The following is a 9,380-nucleotide window of genomic DNA, read 5'->3' as shown; positions in this document are numbered from 1 at the left end:
TGACAAGTTTCCCCTTGCTTATAATATTATGTCTATTTCTGTGGGGCACAGGTATCATCTAAAGAAGGGCCTGTTTTTTCTACAGGAATGTGTTTTCAGAAGTTTGTCTCATGAGGTGAATAGCACTTACTTCAATGTCTCTACAGTCTGCTATTTTTTTTCTGTCTCAAGTATGACAGAAGGGGACACCAGAATTTTAACATGGCGGTAGACAGAACAGGTGGGTCAAAGAAGGTATCAAGTAAGACTTTTTATTTTTGAGAATGATATGAGTTTTGATAAATTAATGATGGCAGCCTCTTAATTTGAACATCTAAAATTCTCAAATAATAAGAAAGGGCCATAGTGTGATGATAGCTGGCCAGGTTAAAATAAAATAATGGTCAGTTGAGGTAAACTCATTAAAACTTAGACCCTTAAATGAAAATTGCAGCAGAGATGCAAAACGTGGCATTTCTCCACAGCTTTATGGGGCACAGTATGTGGAGGATGTGGAGCCTGGGATGCATTTAGATGTAGATATTGTACACAATTATATTGGCTACAATGTTGTGCCCAGTGGTCACATATATTTTTTAAGATTTATTTTATTTATTTGTGCATATAAGAACTGTGGTATAGGCCAGAGGTGTGGGGGTGAGAGGAATCACCAGAGAGAGTGGGGAGTAGAACAGGCAGATCTATACTGCTGAAGAGAGCAGTGGGTGAGACAGGAGAGGTCTGCTGTACCATGTGGGTAGTTTCCTGTTCTGGGATCTAACTCATGCTGCAGTGGCTGCTGATAGCTTGATAGTGCTATGACTTTAACCTCTGTGCCACCAGCAAGATTTCTGTGCTGTCTTTTCTATTAGACTGATGCTCTGTAAGAATATTGTCTTAAGAATTTTTGGATCCAGCTTCTAGTTCAGATGCTCAATATTTTTTGAATGAGTGAACCAGTAAGAGACTATTGGTATAAAGGGAAATATAGTGATGACCTAATGTTAAATGCAGCAAAATTTTTAGGAATGGGTATTTCCCTAAGTTCAGATCATCAGTTGAGAAGTAACTCATCTGAACAGCTCAACTTTAAGCTATCTTGTATTTGTTTTCCTTAATGGAAACTGAATAATATATAATACAAGGTCAGATATTAATGTAATATCAGATTTATTCAAAATATGTCCAAAAAATACACTTTCAGTTTTTAAAATCAGCACAAAAGGCTAGAGACCCCAGAAGACATACCTCTTTTTAGATGAGTCAAATATTTTGTGGGATTGAATTTCCTGTCTATCTCAGACTAACACAGAAGTCTATTAGGTGCTATCATGACGGACAGAAGGGTTACAGAGATTTATACATGACCAGCTATATCAAACCCAGAGGTTTAGTCCTATGAATTATCACTCATAGTTAATGACTCTTCTTAGTTATTAAGCCATCTCTTACGGAAAAGTAAAGCTAATTTTAACTTATTAATATTCCAGATAATGCCACTTGTATTCCCTTATGTGTACCATGACAGTGGATTGGGATTCCTGGTTTCTAAATAAATTCAAGTTTTACATAATCTGACTTTTACTGGGTTTGTGTTTAAGAGGTATATAAAAATTTGTTATACTTATTTTGTACTTAATATATTTATTACCCCAAGGGATTTGAAGTGGTATGCTAGATATCTCTTTATTTATTCTTACTACATTTTAATAGAGTGACAAATATTCTGATGCTAATTATGAAATTAAAGCAAGAGAAATTTGATTATTTGTAACCAGTCAATTACAACAGTCAATCATTCATTCAGCATTAAATAGCCATTCCTCATATATGACTAGTATATATTGTATAGAAAAAGAAAACATGTTTCCATTCCTGTGTCATCTCTCTCTAGAAATATTCATGTTCCAGACATTCATAATTTGTATTAGTTTGGACAATGGCAGCTGTTATAAGCAGCAGGTTCAAGTATGAATAGGGACTAACACACAACAGAAGTTCATTTCATGCCTGTAAAATGTTCTAGTTGTTTCAGAAAATGTGTGAGGGGAGATGGGTGTTCCAGTCATTCAGGCTGCCAGGCTTATGGGAACTCTGCAAATTTTAGCACTTAGCTTCCAAGTTCACTGTGGTGGTTGTGTCTCTGGTGGCTGGAGGAGAGCAATGCTGTGGGTCAAATGTGGGAGGTTTTACAAGCAGGGCCTGCAAGAGACGTACCCCTCTACTCAGAGTATGTTGGCTAGAATTTCAGCAAACAAGATTGCTAAGGTGCAAAAAATGTGTTAGAAACCATATTCCTGGTTGGGCAGCCTAATTCTCCATAATTAGATATCCAGGAAGGGGAAATGCACATCCAAGAAATCAGCCAGCAGTCATTGCCACATAACTTAAGTCAGGAGCAGGCTTTTCTGAACCTACCCTTAAAGGCTTTCATTGGTTCTGTTCTCTCTGACTGGGGTCACTAAGCTGGTGAGTGATGTCAGGGTGACCTTGGCTCTGATGAGCAGAGGCAGCCCTGCTGATGGTCATGGATTGCAATTTAATCGATTTCTGTCATGAAAGCTTGGGTTTGTGCAGGTCATTAGCTGGTACTAATTTAACAGCTGCCTCTATATAGCTGGGGTTCAAATTCACTCTGGTGACTTTCTATAGTCGTTCTTAAGGCATTCTACCAACCAGACTGGCTTGCATCCTGTCTGTGCTGTCCTGGTGGATTCAGTGGTGCTTGTTTGTGAATCCTTTAAGCTCTTTTATAAATAGCTGTCTCTTATGTAAGGAGTAATCATCTCTTTTTGCTGTTTGTTGTTGGCAAGTCTCTTGGGAACTGAAAAATAACCATTCTTAATTTTGAAAAATGATTTTTCACTCTGTTTTCCTCTCTCTTGCTATATCCTGCAAGGGCCTTGAAAGTGCCTACAGGGTCTGTTTTGATTATATTCATAAACCAAGAAGAAGTTTTGCTAAGATTCTAGATGGCTACATAAATAAACTGCAAGAAAAGCGTGCCTCTGATCAGATATCAGTCAATATGGGTAACATTTATTAAGCATATAAGACTAGACGAATGCTGAACTTTCTATAAACATCATTCCATTTAATTCTCATAATCCAATCACTTTTGGAGGCTGAGACATGATTAGTATTTTTATACATAATGTAACCCAGGTAGACAGGAGTTTAACTTTCTATAGGTTTCACCAGGAAAATGTCAATTGTACCAATGGAATCAATATTTGTGTTGCTCCAAGCCTGGCTTTATCACTATTTTGGTGTCCTGCCAATGATTACATTCTGAAAGTTGCTATTTTTGATAGGCCCTCCATAACAAAATCTATATATCTCATTAGTATCTTAGCAAATAAATGGTACACCAAGTAAAAATAGATTTTTTTCAATACATTTTCCTTGATCGTCTTGTTCCTCCCATTAAATTATATGTGCTAAGGAAGGAACATGCTTCTCAGAATCCAGAGCACATTTCCTACCAGATGAGTCAAGATTTGCAGCTATAACTGCAGTACTTGACAGCATTGCTTAATAGAAAGATTTAAATCCACCTACTACTTTATACTCAAGAACAGATTACACCATCCTTTAAAGGCAAAATAGTGTGAGAAAAATGATAATGTAACTGTTCCCTGGTGTGTATTGATTAAATGTGAGCATTTTTGAACTCATTATGTTGGCTAATTTAGATTGGGATTATTAACTCAAGTTAAATTCAAATTGGTACTACTGACAAAAATCCAGAAGTATGAATGGGAGGAAGAAATGACATATACTAATCATAATAAAAACTTAAACCCTGACATATTGAAAAGGTATTTATTTTCATTTACTTCTTCCAATGTTCTTCTGGAGTCAGAGAGCTCTGACATTCTGTGTGACTTTGAGTAAGTTATATAACTTTTCTGTGCTTAAATTTCCTCATGATTAAAATATAGATAATAATAGAGCCTAACCTGTAGGATTATTGGGAAGATTAGATGAAATAAAGCATATGAAGCTCTTGCTGAATATCACCCAACAGTTAGTGCCTGTCTAAATTTGGCTGGGCTGCTTAACACTGGACCACACACTGATATACCAGGAGTTATTTTCTTGCAGTTCTGGAGGCTAGAAGTCTAAAATCAAGGTGCCATCAGAGTTGGTTTCTCTCTTCCTGGCTGGCAGATAACCACTCTCTTGCTCAGTTCTCACACGGCCTTGCCTCTGTGCACATGGGAGAAGAAAGCTTTCTGGTGCCTCCTCTTACAAAGATACTGGTCTTACTGGACTAAGGATGTAGCCTTGATGGATGAAGGCCTCATCTTTTATATCTCTCTATAGCACCCTGCACTAAATGTGCTCATACTGGGTTTAGGGCTTCAATATATGAATTTTGAGACGCTACAGTCCAGTCCATAACAGGGTTCAAAATTAGTATAAGTGTTATGTTTCTTCACTACTCCACTTTTACTATAGGAACACAGCCCACAACTTTACTTTATGTGGCAAGGAAACCTCATAAATATTTTTCAAAGTTAAGCTTAACTCAGATTCTTTGAGGGACTCTGCAGAGCAAAAGTAACATAGGAATTGATCAGAATTGTTGGAAGAGTGAGCTATTAATCTGATATCCAGAGTCATGTGGTGGTAATGTGTATGTGTGTGTGTCCCTATCCAGACAATATACCACAAATAAAGCTTTGAAAATACTGGCTCACTAGAATTGTGATTTTTTTAGGACACACTGCATGATTAAGGCTCTGATGGGAAACTCATTCTTTTTTCTTCCCTTTCACCATTTTTTCTATAGTTAATTATTTTGGCTAAATTAAAAATCTGTAGTCAGTGTTCAGTGAAATACTCTTTGCTTTCTTTCACATTTTGAACTTTGCTATCTCCTTCCTGTCTCATCCCATTCCATACATCAAACAGTGGTGGGACTCCCAATCTCAAAGAATCAAGCACATATTCTAAAGATCGATGTCTGAATTATTCATTGGAATTTTGGCATGTAGGGGTCATTTTGCTGACCACCAAAGATTGACAACACAGAGCAAGTGTTAGTGAGATGACAGGCTTTGACATCTTAGTCAAAGCAATCTTAAAACTAAGCTCCAATTTTAAAAGAGCTCTTTCCAAGGCTTAGAAGTGACAGGCTGCCATGGGAAAGGGTGAAGGAGGGGGCAAAGGGAGGGCATGGGAAGTATACCAGTGGGCAGAGCCACCTGCATTTCCATGCAAAATCGTTTTCAGAGTTTTTCCCCCTTCTTTTGGCAGGGCATTAGTCATCATAATAAAGATCTGGTATTTACCAGATCCTTTTAAACAAATAATCTGGAAGCAACAGGAGGAAATCTGCAATAACTTACAATCAGCTCTTAATTTAGAGCTGTTTAGCTTTTTCACAGTATGCTTGAAATGAGCAATGTTTATATAGAGGTCAAGATTTCTACAAGCAAAACCTGCACTCCTGAAGGTAACAGCTTGCTCTTGACACTCAGAAACTAAGGTCCGGGGCTTCATGTCAAGTTTGTAAGCAATATGTGGGGATTAGGTCAACAACTCTCTGGTGGCTTATGGAGAGAAGACCCCTCTGTGGGAAGGCCTGTTCTTCCTAGAGCTAATGTTTTTGTTCTATTAGCTTTGGATAAGTGAATCCAGATCTATTTTGGGGGTTAGAAAAAAAGGAAGAGTAGAAAAATCTGAACCCTAATCCCAGAAGCATATTTGTGACGTAAGATGGCCATCAAGGCTATGTAATGGCATGCTGTACGATATGAATGGAGAACTCATTTCAAGTTTTACTGAGCCAGAAGAAGAAAAGATCACTATGGACTGAAATGAAAAAGTGGGACCTGAGTTAGAGCTTTTCATTCATTCCACAAATGTTTAATAAATACCTCTACATGCAGTCACAGAGTTGAGTGAAGGATGGTGACAAAGTATATACTCCCTAGTCTAAAAGAGCTTAAACTCAGAGGGGAGAAGGGGAAGAGGAATTAAGTACCTAAAAAGGACTATAAGTTAGAAAAAGGACAATGAAGGAGGAAACAGGGTTTCCACTGAATGAAAAAGAGAGGTGGCACTTCAGACTGGGTAATGAGAGAGGGTCTCTGAGGAGGCGCTATTTTAGCTCCAACTGGCCAGCTATCTGGGCACAAGAACGTTCAGTGGAGGGTGAAGGGATGAAGCTGAGGATGACTGAGGCTGACAGGGAGTTGTGAGAGAAGACCCAGAATTACTGATACTGGGTTTGAAGAAAAATGAACTAACTTCGAACTGTCATTCATCTTTTCACCTTGTCCCTAACTGACATACCTGCCTATAGAGGTGCACTGAGTGATGCTCAGAGCTCCTGAATCACAGCAAATACCTGAAACAGAAAGCTGACCGTGTCCATTGACTGATCATTCACAGAGCACATTTAGATTTGCAAGTCCAGATCTCTACTGCTTTTTGTTTCTTCTAAAGAGCTCTCTTATTTCCCATTGCTAAGAGATGAGACAATTTACAGTTACAATATTTGATTATCACTAAAATGTGCAATGTGCCTTCCTACAGACCCCAACTGTGTGTGTGTGCATGCACACATGTGTGTCGAACAGTCTTGCATCTCTGAAGCCTGTGGCTTGCTGTGGGCCCCCACTTCCTTCTCTTGCCTCATGCCGCTCACCCATGTGTTAGCTGAGATCTGCCAGAGGCCCTCTCTAATGTTTCCCAGGGCTGTGCTTCAGGCCATGGAGCCACGCCAGTCTTTTTTCCACCGGGTACATCTCTTGCAACTCTCTGAAAATATGACTTTGTTTTAGTGTTCTGGCCCCCAATTTTTGGACACCATTGTGAAGGGCTTTCATCATAGTGCTCAGTTCTGGCCCACCCAATTCGGCATTGCATCAGTGGAAATTCTGTCCCTGAATCAGGGGTGATGTATTATTTCACATTGGTCATTAACCAAAAAACTCTGTAGCCGCCTCAGAGCTATTCTGGGCAGAGTATTACCTTCATCTGTATTTATTTGTAAACAGCCTATGGCTATGAAGTAAAAGAAAGCCTGGACCTTTTAGATGTGCAGGATTAGACCCACATATTGTATATAACTTTCCCTGGAAAGAGCTTTTGGTACATTTCTCTGCACAGACCACAATCTTTGCTCTTGAACAGACTGCTTCTCAGACTGCCTTCCTACAAATCAATGTGTGTCTCAGAAAAGAATCCACTGCTATTTTCCTAATGAAAGAAGTGGGGAAGGAAGGGAAAGCATGCCAAATCTTTATAAAAGGTAACTCCATGACAAAGTCTTTAGAAATAAGCCATAAAGATGGGAAAAGGTAGCTTACGCAGGCTCTCAAATTCATATAAGAGAAGAAGGGGGCGTGCTAATGTTATTAGAATTCTAAATGCAAATATAAACTTTCTCATTTATATCCAAAAGGATAAATGTAAACACGAAATTCCAATTACAGACAACATAAATATGTAGCTAAATCTACACAGTCAATATTTTCAGATAGGGAATCTTTCTTGTTCTATTCTTAGAAATGTTAAGACAATTTATTTTTTGATGAAAATTAGGTTGATAATATGATTATATAAGTAAAGATGTAGACCACCTACAAATTTTTAATTTTTTTTTATTTCTGAATATGAAATTTACAGTATTGCTTTGACCATATACGTGTCCTTCTTATGAGAAATGGCACATCTTTGGACATATTTGCACATCCAGTGCATTGTATTTAACTTTTCAGGTGAGATTCAGTGAGGTGTTTGTGACCCACCTCAGCAATCATCTGGGTGAGGGACAGAAGTGGTTCTAGAAACGTCCAGTCCAGGCCATTAGCCACTGGTCAATGAGGAGGTGAGCAGTTTATCAGCACAGCTAGGGATGCAAGGGAAAGGCCTGTGACCATGCTGCCCATTCAGATGTGTATTGTCAATTATGGCTTCCTGCTGAGCACCTGAAGTTGCAGGCAGCGTCCTCTAACTGCACCCAGTATTAATGGACTTTTGCTCATCACTGGGAGATTACCGGATTACCCAGGATAAAAAAAAGGGAAGGTCAACGGATCAGCTGACACCAAGCCCAATTTAGGCTTTAAAACTATAACAACTTCTCAGCTTTTAAACAAGCCTATCTGCAACTTTTCTCTTTCAAGGCTAAAGCCACCTTTTCAAGGGCTTCTCAGAGTTCCAAGGCAATGAATTTACAAGCATTCCTGAGTCCACAATGGATTGGTATTCAAGTTTCAGAGTCCTTGTCTGTAAAAATCAAGACAATGGAATCTAGTTCTTAGCATGGCTGAAGGATTATATCAGATAAAGTAAAATTCATAGTAATTCCTAGGATATAGCACACCCTCAAGAAAAATGGCTATTATTTAGCAAGCATCTTTTGGCTTCTTTTACATATTATCTTCTCTGTTTTTGGAAATATCTTTTTTTTTTTAAGAAGAAGAATTTGGCCCTATTTAGTTTGCTTCAGATCATGCTATCAACAGATAAACATCTTTATTCAAATCATCCATGCACACAGCAGATATTCATTGAGTTCCAGTTACGTTGTTCTGTGCCAAAGCTGCAGGCCTGAAGAAAACATCCGAGGGCCCTGCTGCTCTAGGATGTTTGCTCTTGCAGAAGAGATAGACTAAGCAACCACAAAAGAGATATATGATGTGAAATGTCAGGTAATAATAAAGTGGTAGAGATAAAAGGTGAAAGAACAGAAGGGCTGGCAGAGGTGGAAGTTGTCCTTTTACAATGCAGTGATGAGGGGAAACTCTGAGGAAGTGATATTTAAGACAGGAATAAATGGTTGAAGTGAAGCAATTGATGATCTGGGGGAACTGTTTAAGATCTGGGGGAACTGTTTAAGAACTAAAAGCAAAGGTCACAAGGGACCAAGGAGTGTGGTGAGAAAAGAGACTCAACATCTGCTCACATCTTCTGCCATAGGAGGATCCTGGCTGGCTCCCTAGTTTAGCTTTACCAATTTACTCCCTAAGCAGCAACGAGAATGTTTTGTTTTGTAAATACTAATCACAGCAATCTCTTCCCCAAACCAGGGCCACGCAAGATAGTCTGGGCCCTGCCTATCTTCTCTATATGGAACTCAGCTACCTTCCTCCTTTCCAGGAGGGAGTTTGGAACTATTGGAGTAGAGGTGAGAGTTGAAGGTTTGTGTGGTAGTGTTGGGTGGGCCAAAGCTATTAGACTGGGGATATAGCTGAGACAAATGTTGGCAGGACTTGCAGAGAATTGGCTGTGGACTCTGGTTTTATAGCTTCCCAGATTTCTACAAGTCAAGTGTTGTTAATGAGTGCTCTGAGCTTGGGGCTCTTCTTTCTCTAGAGGCATTACCTTTCTGTGGCAAATGAAAAGCTATACATGTAGAATTTGATTTTTAAATGACCAAA

The sequence above is a fragment of the Condylura cristata genome, unplaced genomic scaffold (genome assembly GCF_000260355.1).
Source record: "Condylura cristata isolate star-nosed mole 26May11 unplaced genomic scaffold, ConCri1.0 scaffold00005, whole genome shotgun sequence".
NCBI classification, from domain to species: Eukaryota; Metazoa; Chordata; class Mammalia; order Eulipotyphla; family Talpidae; genus Condylura; species Condylura cristata.
The sequence above is the reverse complement of the archived record's forward strand: the minus strand, read 5'-3'. Positions refer to the sequence as shown.